Consider the following 9,215-nt stretch of genomic DNA (forward strand, 5'->3'; position numbering starts at 1 on the left):
GCGCTCAGCCAACGGCCCAGCCAAGTACTAAGCCAAAGGTCCAGATCCATGAAGTTATGCAGTCTGTTGCCCTGCCTGAAACTACTGAGCCTGTTGCCCTGTCTGAAGTTTCCCAACCTGTTAACCTGCCTGAAGTTTTCCTGCCTTCTGTTTCACCTGATGTTATGCAATCTGCTGCCCAGCCGTCACAGACTTTTGCTGCCGCCCAGTCTCCACAGACTTTTGCTGCCGCCCAGTCTCCACAGACTTTTGCTACCGCCCAGTCTCCACAGACCTTTGCTGCCGCCCAGTCTCCACAGACTTTTGCTGCCGCCCAGTCTCCACAGACTTTTGCTGCCGCCCAGTCTCCACAGACTTTTGCTGCCGCCCAGTCTCCACAGACTTTTGCTGCCGCCCAGTCTCCACAGACTTTTGCTGCCGCCCAGTCTCCACAGACTTTTGCTGCTGCCCAGTCTCCACAGACTTTTGCTGCTGCCCAGTCTCCACAGACTTTTGCTGCTGCCCAGTCTCCACAGACTTTTGCTGCTGCCCAGTCTCCACAGACTTTTGCTGCTGCCCAGTCTCCATGGACTTTTGCTGCTGCCCAGTCTCCACGGACTTCTGCTGCTGCCCAGCCTCCACAGATTTCTGCTGCTGCCCAGCCTCCACAGACTTCTGCTGCTGCCCAGCCTCCACAGACTTCTGCTGCTGCCCAGCCTCCACAGACTTCTGCTGCTGCCCAGCCTCCACAGACTTCTGCTGCTGCCCAGCCTCCACAGATGTCTGCTGCTGCCCAGCCTCCACAGATGTCTGCTGCTGCCCAGCCTCCACAGATGTCTGCTGCTGCCCAGCCTCCACAGATGTCTGCTGCTGCCCAGCCTCCACAGATTTCTGCTGCTGCCCAGCCTTCACAGACTTTTGCTGTTGCCCAGCCACTAGAGACTCCTGTTATCAACGCTCCTGATGCTTCCAAGACTGCTGTCTGCCCTGTTGGTACCAAGCCGGCTGCAGTGCCTGATGTCTGCCAGTTTCCTGCTCTGTCTGAGACCTGCCAACCTGTTGTCCACTCTGATCCTGTCCAGTCTCCTCCTCAGCCTGATGATGCATGCCAGTTTCCTGCCAAGCCTGTTGGTGCCTGCCAGTCTCCTGTTCAGCCTGATATTGCTCATTTTCCTGCCAAGACTGATGATCCTGTCCAGTCTGCTGTTCAGCCTGTTTCTGTCCAGTTTCCTGCTCAGCCTGATGATGCCTGCCAGTCTCCTGCCAAGCCTGTTGGTGCCTGCCAGTTTCCCGTTCAGCCTGATCCTGTCCAGCCTTCTGCTCAGCCTGATGATCCTGTCCAGCCTTCTGCTCAGCCTGATGATCCTGTCCAGCCTTCTGCTCAGCCTGATGATCCTGTCCAGCCTTCTGCTCAGACTGATGATCCTGTCCAGCCTTCTGCTCAGACTGATGATCCTGTCCAGCCTTCTGCTCAGACTGATGATCCTGTCCAGTCACCTGCTCAGTCTGAAGATCCTGTCCAGTCACCTGCTCAGTCTGAAGATCCTGTCAAGCCTGATGATACCTGTCAGTCTCCTGCTCAGCCTAATGGTCCTGTCCAGTCTCCTGCCAAGCCTTATGCCTGCCAGTCTCCGGTCCAGCCTGATACCTTGTCTGATATCCTCCAGTTTCCTGAGATCCTGTTTTCTACATTGCTCTCTGTCCAAAAGATGCTGGTCTGGATTTGGTTGGCATTATTTCCCTCCCTGCCCACCCAGGTTTGCCTTTTACTGCCTCCTGTATTTGTTGCTGCTTTCTGGGTCCTGCCTGATGTTGTACAGTCTTTTATCCAACTTGCCATCCTGCCTGGACGTTTACAGCTTATGTTACAACATCCAAAGACCAAGTTTTTAAAGTGTTTTCCCTCCCTGCCCTCCCAAGCTTGGCCTCTGCGACCCACCTGGCCAATGTTTGGGTTGTCTGCCCTCTTGTGGGACCCTGGTGGACATTTTCTAAAGACACTGTGGAGCGTCCTGAGGCCGCTCCTTCAGGGGGGGGGGGTACTGTTACGATTCATACTGTATCATCTCCTGCCTGCTGGTGGTGGTATTGAGTTGGACTGCCCTGGACTTCCACTATCCACCAGCAGGTGGCTTATCATTACATTTAAGGACTTGCAGTTCTTTGTATGGCCTGCAGAGGCCTCTAATGTGTCTCTGAGCAATTACCACCAGATGCTTCCTATTACATGGACTATATAAGTCTGCCTCTTCCTGCAAGTCATTGCCAGAACTTCCTATGTTACAGGTCTGAGTCTCTGGTCACCTCTGTTCCTGATACCTGGTTTCTTGTACCCTGCTCTGTTATCTGATTACCTGCTGCTGACCCTTTGCTTGTCCTGACTCTGCTTCTGTTTATTCCTTTGTACCTTGCATGTATCTGATTACCCGTTGCTGACTCTGTTATTCCGTTTTGACCTGTCTCCGCCTGCCCCCTTTGATACCGCGTTATTGTATATATATATATTTGCTTGTACATATATATCTCCTGCACGCCGTTTGTAGATAGATAGATAGTCAGGGTCTTGGTTATATGTGTGCACACTGTTTTGTTTGGATTGCGGGAGATTCACTGTATATATTGTTTGCATATGGTTGTATGTTACTTGCATTATTTGGTTCTTAATAAAACACCTTTTGCACATTCCTGTCTCAGTATCAGTGTTTCTGCAAACTGTGGTCATTCCTTGCTTATTGTTCCGTAACAGGATGCCTGCCTGTTCTTTGTGAAACCTACTTGGTCTAGAGATAATAAGTGGGGGGTTACCAGCATCATCCTGTTGGCTAATAATTTAGCATAGAGTTTAGTATCAGAATTCAACAGAGATATTGGTCTGTAGTTGGCGGTGGAACCATGGTCTTTCCCTGGTTTGGGGATTACAGTGATTAAAGCTTCTAAATATTCAGGTGGGATATTGCCTGTGCTTGCGAATTTATTAAAAACTTCTGTTAATAGTGGGGATAGTGTATCCGGTAAAGCTAATAGGAATTCATTACTGAACCCGTCAGGGCCCGGGGCTTTATTCCTTTTAAGAGTTTTAATAGTGGTTAAGAGCTCTGATGTTGTAAATGGGGAGTTAAGTTTGTCTAATTGAGACGTAGAGACTTTTGGAAGAGAAATAGAGCTTAAAAAAGCATCTATTTTTTCCGAGTTGGGTTGGGTTGAGTGTGAGGGTCTTTCTGTAGGTTGTATAAACCAGCATAGTAGTCGCAGAATAAATCTGCTATATCTTTGGGGTTGGAAATCTTTTCTTTTGTCGAGGGATGGGTTAGAAAGTGTATTTTTGATTTGCTTTGTCTATGTTTTAATAAGTTAGCTAGGTATTTGCCGGCTTTATTTGATTGAGAATAAAAGTTTAGTTTAGATTTCTGGAGTATGAAATCGTAATGGGCTTGTAGATGGTTAGTAAGGTCTTGTCTAATATAAAATAGTTCTCTCTCTAGTGATATAGTGGGGGATCGTTTATGCAACTTTTCCTTAGCTTGAAGTTGGGCTAGGAGCAGAGAGTATTGTTTTTGACGCTCTCTCTTAATGAAAGAGCCTTGGCGTATCAAGACGCCTCTAGTGAATGCTTTCAGAGCTGACCATATAGTTTCAACGCCAACCTCAGAGGAGTAGTTTAACTGAATGAATTCTTTGATTTCATTGGCGAGTTTTGCCTTGAAAGGGGCATCGGATAGTAGAGACCCATTTAGTCTCCATAGAGGAGGCTTAGATGACGAGAATTTGTCTTCTAATATTATGTGGACAGGGGCATGATCTGACCAAAGTTTGGAGCCAATAGAGGTATCCATTACTTTCTGCAAGAGGGATTTATCCGTTAGGAAGAAATCTATTCTAGAATATGTACCCCAGAGAAAAACGTGTAGTCACGTTCTGAGGTATGGTGAATCCTCCAGGGGTCATACAAGTTGAACCAGGACATTTGCTTGTCTATTAGAATGGTTCTGTGAATAGATTTTGAGGAAGAATCTAATATTGAGGGGCAGGCGTTAAAGTCCCCCCTATCAGGAGTTGACCTTGATCAATTTTTTTGACTCTTGCACAAAGTTTTTGAATGAAGGCTCGTTGCCCGGAATTTGGACCATATACAGCTACTAATGATAGTAGTTCTCCATGAATAGTACCAGTAAAAATGATAAATCTTCCGTTGGGGTCAGTAACCACCTGAGATGGTATTACGGTAAGATCTATATGGAAGGCCATTAAGACGCCTCTTTTCTTTTTTGTAAATGTACTGTGATAGATTAGTGGGAACATGGGATTTGAGCATAGGTGGGTATCTCTTTCCAACAGGTGCGTTTCTTGGGCTAAAATTATCTGGGAGTTATACGATTTAATTTCCTTCCATAGAAGGTGTCTTTTATAAGGGGAGTTTAATCCCCTAACATTTAGGGATGAAATTTTAACAGGCATGAGCCTACATTAATAACTGTTGAGGTCGCCTACGGGTATTGGTAAGTGTGACGGCAATAGGGACTAGGCCATAGCTGAGCCTTAGAGTAAGTGCTAGAGAGTTTATGACAATAAGGGTGTTAGTAAATGTCTTCAGGAATTTAGTAGTATCTAGGAGTACATAGCATGTCATCAAACCAAAAAACATAACATCTGGAGTTAAACCTAAGAGGTGGTCGATAGTTCAAGGTGACCACTCAGCTGTGGGACAAGGGAAGCCTGTTTTCAGCACAAAAAGAAAGGCTTCTTTAGAGCAGAGGAGTACAGTATACTGTCAGCGCATATTGTTTCAGCGGTGTTTTTGTCGGTGCCATTCATGAGCTAGCTTAGAGGCAGGACCGGCCGGTGTATTAAGCTGAGGGGTGTCTGGTATTGGAATCTTTAGTTGCTTGAGAAGTTTCAAACCATTTTCAGCGTTGGGAATCACATAATGTTTATTCTGGAAAGAGATCAATTTCGTGGGGAAACCCCACTTGTAGGGGATCTGTATTGCTCGGAGGGCTTTAGTGTATGGTTGTAGGTTACGTCTTTGATTCAATGTGGAGACTGACAAGTCAGAGTAGAGCTGGATAGGAGAGTATGGGTCTGGAAGTGAGCCGGCTTTCCGTATGGAGCTCATCAGGTCATCTTTAATATGGTAGAAAAGAAATCTTGCCAGTACATCCCTGGGAATGGAGTCTGGAAGGTGAGCAGGCTTAGGTATGCGGTGAACCCTATCGATTGTTAGTTCCAGATCTGCAGAGTCAGGTAGAACTGATTTGGCTAGTGCTTGTAGGTATTTCTTCAGTTCAGCTGTGGGTATCTGCTAAGATATGCCCCTGAATTTGAGGTTATTGCGGCGGCGTCTATCTTCTAAGTCAGCAGCCTTTGATTTCAGCCATGTTATATCTTCTGACTGCGCAGCCGATGCATCTACCATAACATTATGTTCCCTGGCCAGCTCACTGATTTTGTCTTCTGCGTAGCTAACTCTGTCTCCCAGTGATGAGATCTCAGCTCTCATGTCTGCATTTATGGAAGCGAGGTCTGTCAAGAGGGTGGAGCGGAATGAACACAAAATCTCTTTTATGAAGGATTGGGTGGCCGTGGAGTCAGAGGCAGGGAAGGATTCAAAAGAAAGTAAGGTACCTTCCGGGCGATGGCTCATCTGATCCTCCTGATGTACCGCCTCTGTGGAGTCCCTTCGTGGCCTCGATTTAGCCAGACTGTCTGATGGGGAGACTTGGTGGGTCTGTGTCTTGGTGCCCTCTGAGTCTCCTGTGCTGCGCTCGCTGCTGGTGTTCTCCTGTGAGGGGTTGGGATGGGCGGCGGCGCCATTTTGGGCCTGCTTACTGTTGCTGGAGGTGCGGGCCTGGAAGAAGTCAGTAACTTTCCGCGGTTGCGGCGGGGATCGCTTCCTTCTCCGCGTAGTGTCGGACTCCTGAGGCATCTCCTCTTCCATTTTAGCTGCACTTGCTGAGCAATAGCGCCTGCTTTGGGCCGATAAGCTGCTCGTTCAGCGGGAGCTTAGCGAGGCTGCATCTTTCCTCCTCGGCGCGCAAGCCATGCCCCACCCACACTAGTATTTATTAAAGTATTATAAACATACATATTTTATTCAAACAGATGCAGAAAAAAGTATCTTTGAATCCAGTCTGGTATATCAGTATGAGAGAACTAAAGTAACAAAGAGAGGTATAACCATTGCATATTATAAAATGTACAGCAACCACATGTTTCATATGTGTGAGTACAGGAATAGTTTTGTATCTTTTGACTAATTCTCCATGTGATTTTAATGCTTTCTCCAGAAACAATAAGTATTAGATGTTGTTATAACCGCTTATGTGGGCATTTGTTTTGCCATCTGGAGATATTTTTAGGTAATTTGCATATTCCTTTAGATAGTAAGCTCACAAGGGCATTGGTTATCTCTCTTTGGTGTCTTTAGTTACTCTTGATTTTGGTTCATCGCTATGGATTTGTCATTTTGACTTGTTTTATTGTCTATTATTTGTGCATTTCACTTGTCTTAGTCTTTAGGCAGGTTTTTTCAGGGGCACGACCTTAGACCTACATGACTTCCGGTCCGACGCAGATCACTGCAGGAGCCGCCCAGAAATGTAGGTATGCGCTTGCGTTAGATGGAGCTCTTCTGGAGCAGCGCACCGCAGTGTGGGGAGTGTAAACTCCCCTATACATTCTTGTTGCCGGATGACGTGATGCGATAAGTTTACCGCACTGTAGTGCCCTAGTGTGAAAAAACCCTTTAACCATTTACCGCCATCCTAACGTATTAAAACGTCATGCTTACCGCTATTAACAGCAACATGACGTTTTAATACGTCGCGCATTCCCGCCGCTGCTACCGCCGTGTGTCCGCCGCTACCGCCGCCATTACCGTCGGGATCCCGTGCTGGGCGATTGGGGAAGAGGACTGAACAGTCCTCTACCCAATCGCAGTGCCTGGAGTGAATGGACGTGACCGCGAACAGCGGCTACGTCCATTCACATAAACAGGAAATGTAACAGTTTAATAAAGTGTGTAAAAAAAAAAAAAAAGTGAACACGTCCTATGAGTGTTCACCAGCGCCATCTTGTGGCCAAAAAGTATATTACACTTACAAAATACATACATTTTCAAGTATATACACATCATTAATAAAATTACACTTCCAACCCTCCCCCCCAAAAAAAACACTTGTAAAAAAAAAAAATCAGCTTAAAAAAAAAAAAAAATAGTTGCCTTAGGGACTCAGCTTTTTTTATTCTATATTTTATGGGGGAAAATTAATTTTAATTTATTACATAGGGGCTTGTAATTATGGCCAGAACAAACAGAAAAATAACCACTTATATTTCAAAATAATATACTGTCGCCATACATTGTGGTAGGGACATAATCTAAACGGTTTAATTATCGGGACCACTGGGCAAATAAAACGTGTTGGTTTTATCCACAGGAGAATGTTTAATTTTAAAACTATAAAGGCTGAACACTGAGAAATAATGATTTTTTTTCTTTTTTTTTCTGTTTTTCTCATTAAAATGCATTTAGAATAAAATAATTCTTAGCAAAATGTACTATCCACAGAAAGCCTAATTGGTGGCGAAAAAAACGAGGTATAGATCATTTTCTTGTGATAAGTAGTAATAAAGTTATTAGGGAATAAAAGGGAGGAGCGCTGACAACTGAAAATTGCTCTGGTCCGTTAGGATAAAAACCCTTGGGGGTGAACTGGTTAAGTCATTATGAATATATTTCTTGTTATGTTATTTTTGTATATAGTATTTATAGAAGATGAAACAATGACAAGAGGAAAATGTATGAGTAAAGTTCTCTCCGTCTAAAGCAAATTAGTGTATGCTTTTATGGGTGATTTACCGTCTTCTGGTATTTACGATTAGTGCAGTCGTTGGTGGTTATACATCTTTGTGGCTCTCACTTTTTCCTGCAGCTCCATTTCTGTAGCCTGTCATTGTTTTTTTTTTCACTCTAGTATTTATTAAAGTATTATAAACATACATATGTTATTCAAACAGATGCAGAAAAAAGTATCTTTGAATCCAGTCTGGTATATCAGTATGAGAGAACTAAAGTAACAAAGAGGTATAACCATTGCATATTATAAAATATACAGCAACCACATGTTTCATATGTGTAAGTGCAGGAATAATGTTGTATCTTTTGACTAATATTCCATGTGATTTTAATGCTTTCTCCAGAAACAATAAGTATTAGATGTTGTTATAACCGCTTATGTGGGCATTTGTTTTGCCATCTGAAGATATTTTTAGGTAATTTGCATATTCCTTCAGATAGTAAGCTCACAAGGGCATTGGTTATCTCTCTTTGGTGTCTTTAGTTACTCTTGATTTTGGTTCATCGCTATGGATTTGTCATTTTGACTTGTTTTATTGTCTATTATTTGTGCATTTCACTTGTCTTAGTCTTTAGGCAGGTTTTTTCAGGGGCACGACCATAGACCTACATGACTTCCGGTCCGACGCAGATCACTGCAGGAGCCGCCCAGAAACGTAGGTATGCGCTTGCGTTAGATGGAGCTCTTCCGGAGCAGCACACCGCAGTGTGGGGAGTGTAAACTCCCCCATACATTTTTGTTGCCGGATGGCGTGATGCGATAATTTTTCCGCACTGCAGCGCCCTAGTGTGAAAAAATCCTTTAAAGGACTTCCGAGGCCAAAATCCGGGCCCAAAACATAAAAAAAGTTAGCTACCTTCATGGCTTTGTAAGGCACGGAGGATGCCGTCCGCGCCCTCCGTGCCGTTCCGCCTGGTCCCCTCTGGTGAATAGCCCCCCGAAAGGCTGCGACCCCACGGTCCGGGTCGGCATCTTCTGCCCCTATAAAGATGGCCGCCGGAGCTGGCCACGGCTGCGCAGTCCGCATAGCCGCTACTGCGGCTGCGCAGCTCTAGGGCCAACCCTCCGATCCACGCTGCCTGTTACGTGATCGGGGGGTTGGCCCTAGAGCTGCGCAGCCGCAGTAGCGGCTATGCGGACTGCGCAGCCGTGGCCAGCTCCAGCGGCCATCTTTATAGGGGCAGAAGATGCCGACCCGGACCGTGGGGTCGCAGCCTTTCGGGGGGCTATTCACCAGAGGGGACCAGGCAGAACGGCACGGAGGGCGCGGACGGCGTCCTCCGTGCCTTACAAAGCCATGAAGGTAGCTAACTTTTTTTATGTTTTGGGCCCGGATTTTGGCCTCGGAAGTCCTTTAAGTCATTATGAATATATTTCTTG

Source organism: Hyperolius riggenbachi, chromosome 5 (assembly GCF_040937935.1).
Source record: "Hyperolius riggenbachi isolate aHypRig1 chromosome 5, aHypRig1.pri, whole genome shotgun sequence".
Lineage (NCBI taxonomy): Eukaryota > Metazoa > Chordata > Amphibia > Anura > Hyperoliidae > Hyperolius > Hyperolius riggenbachi.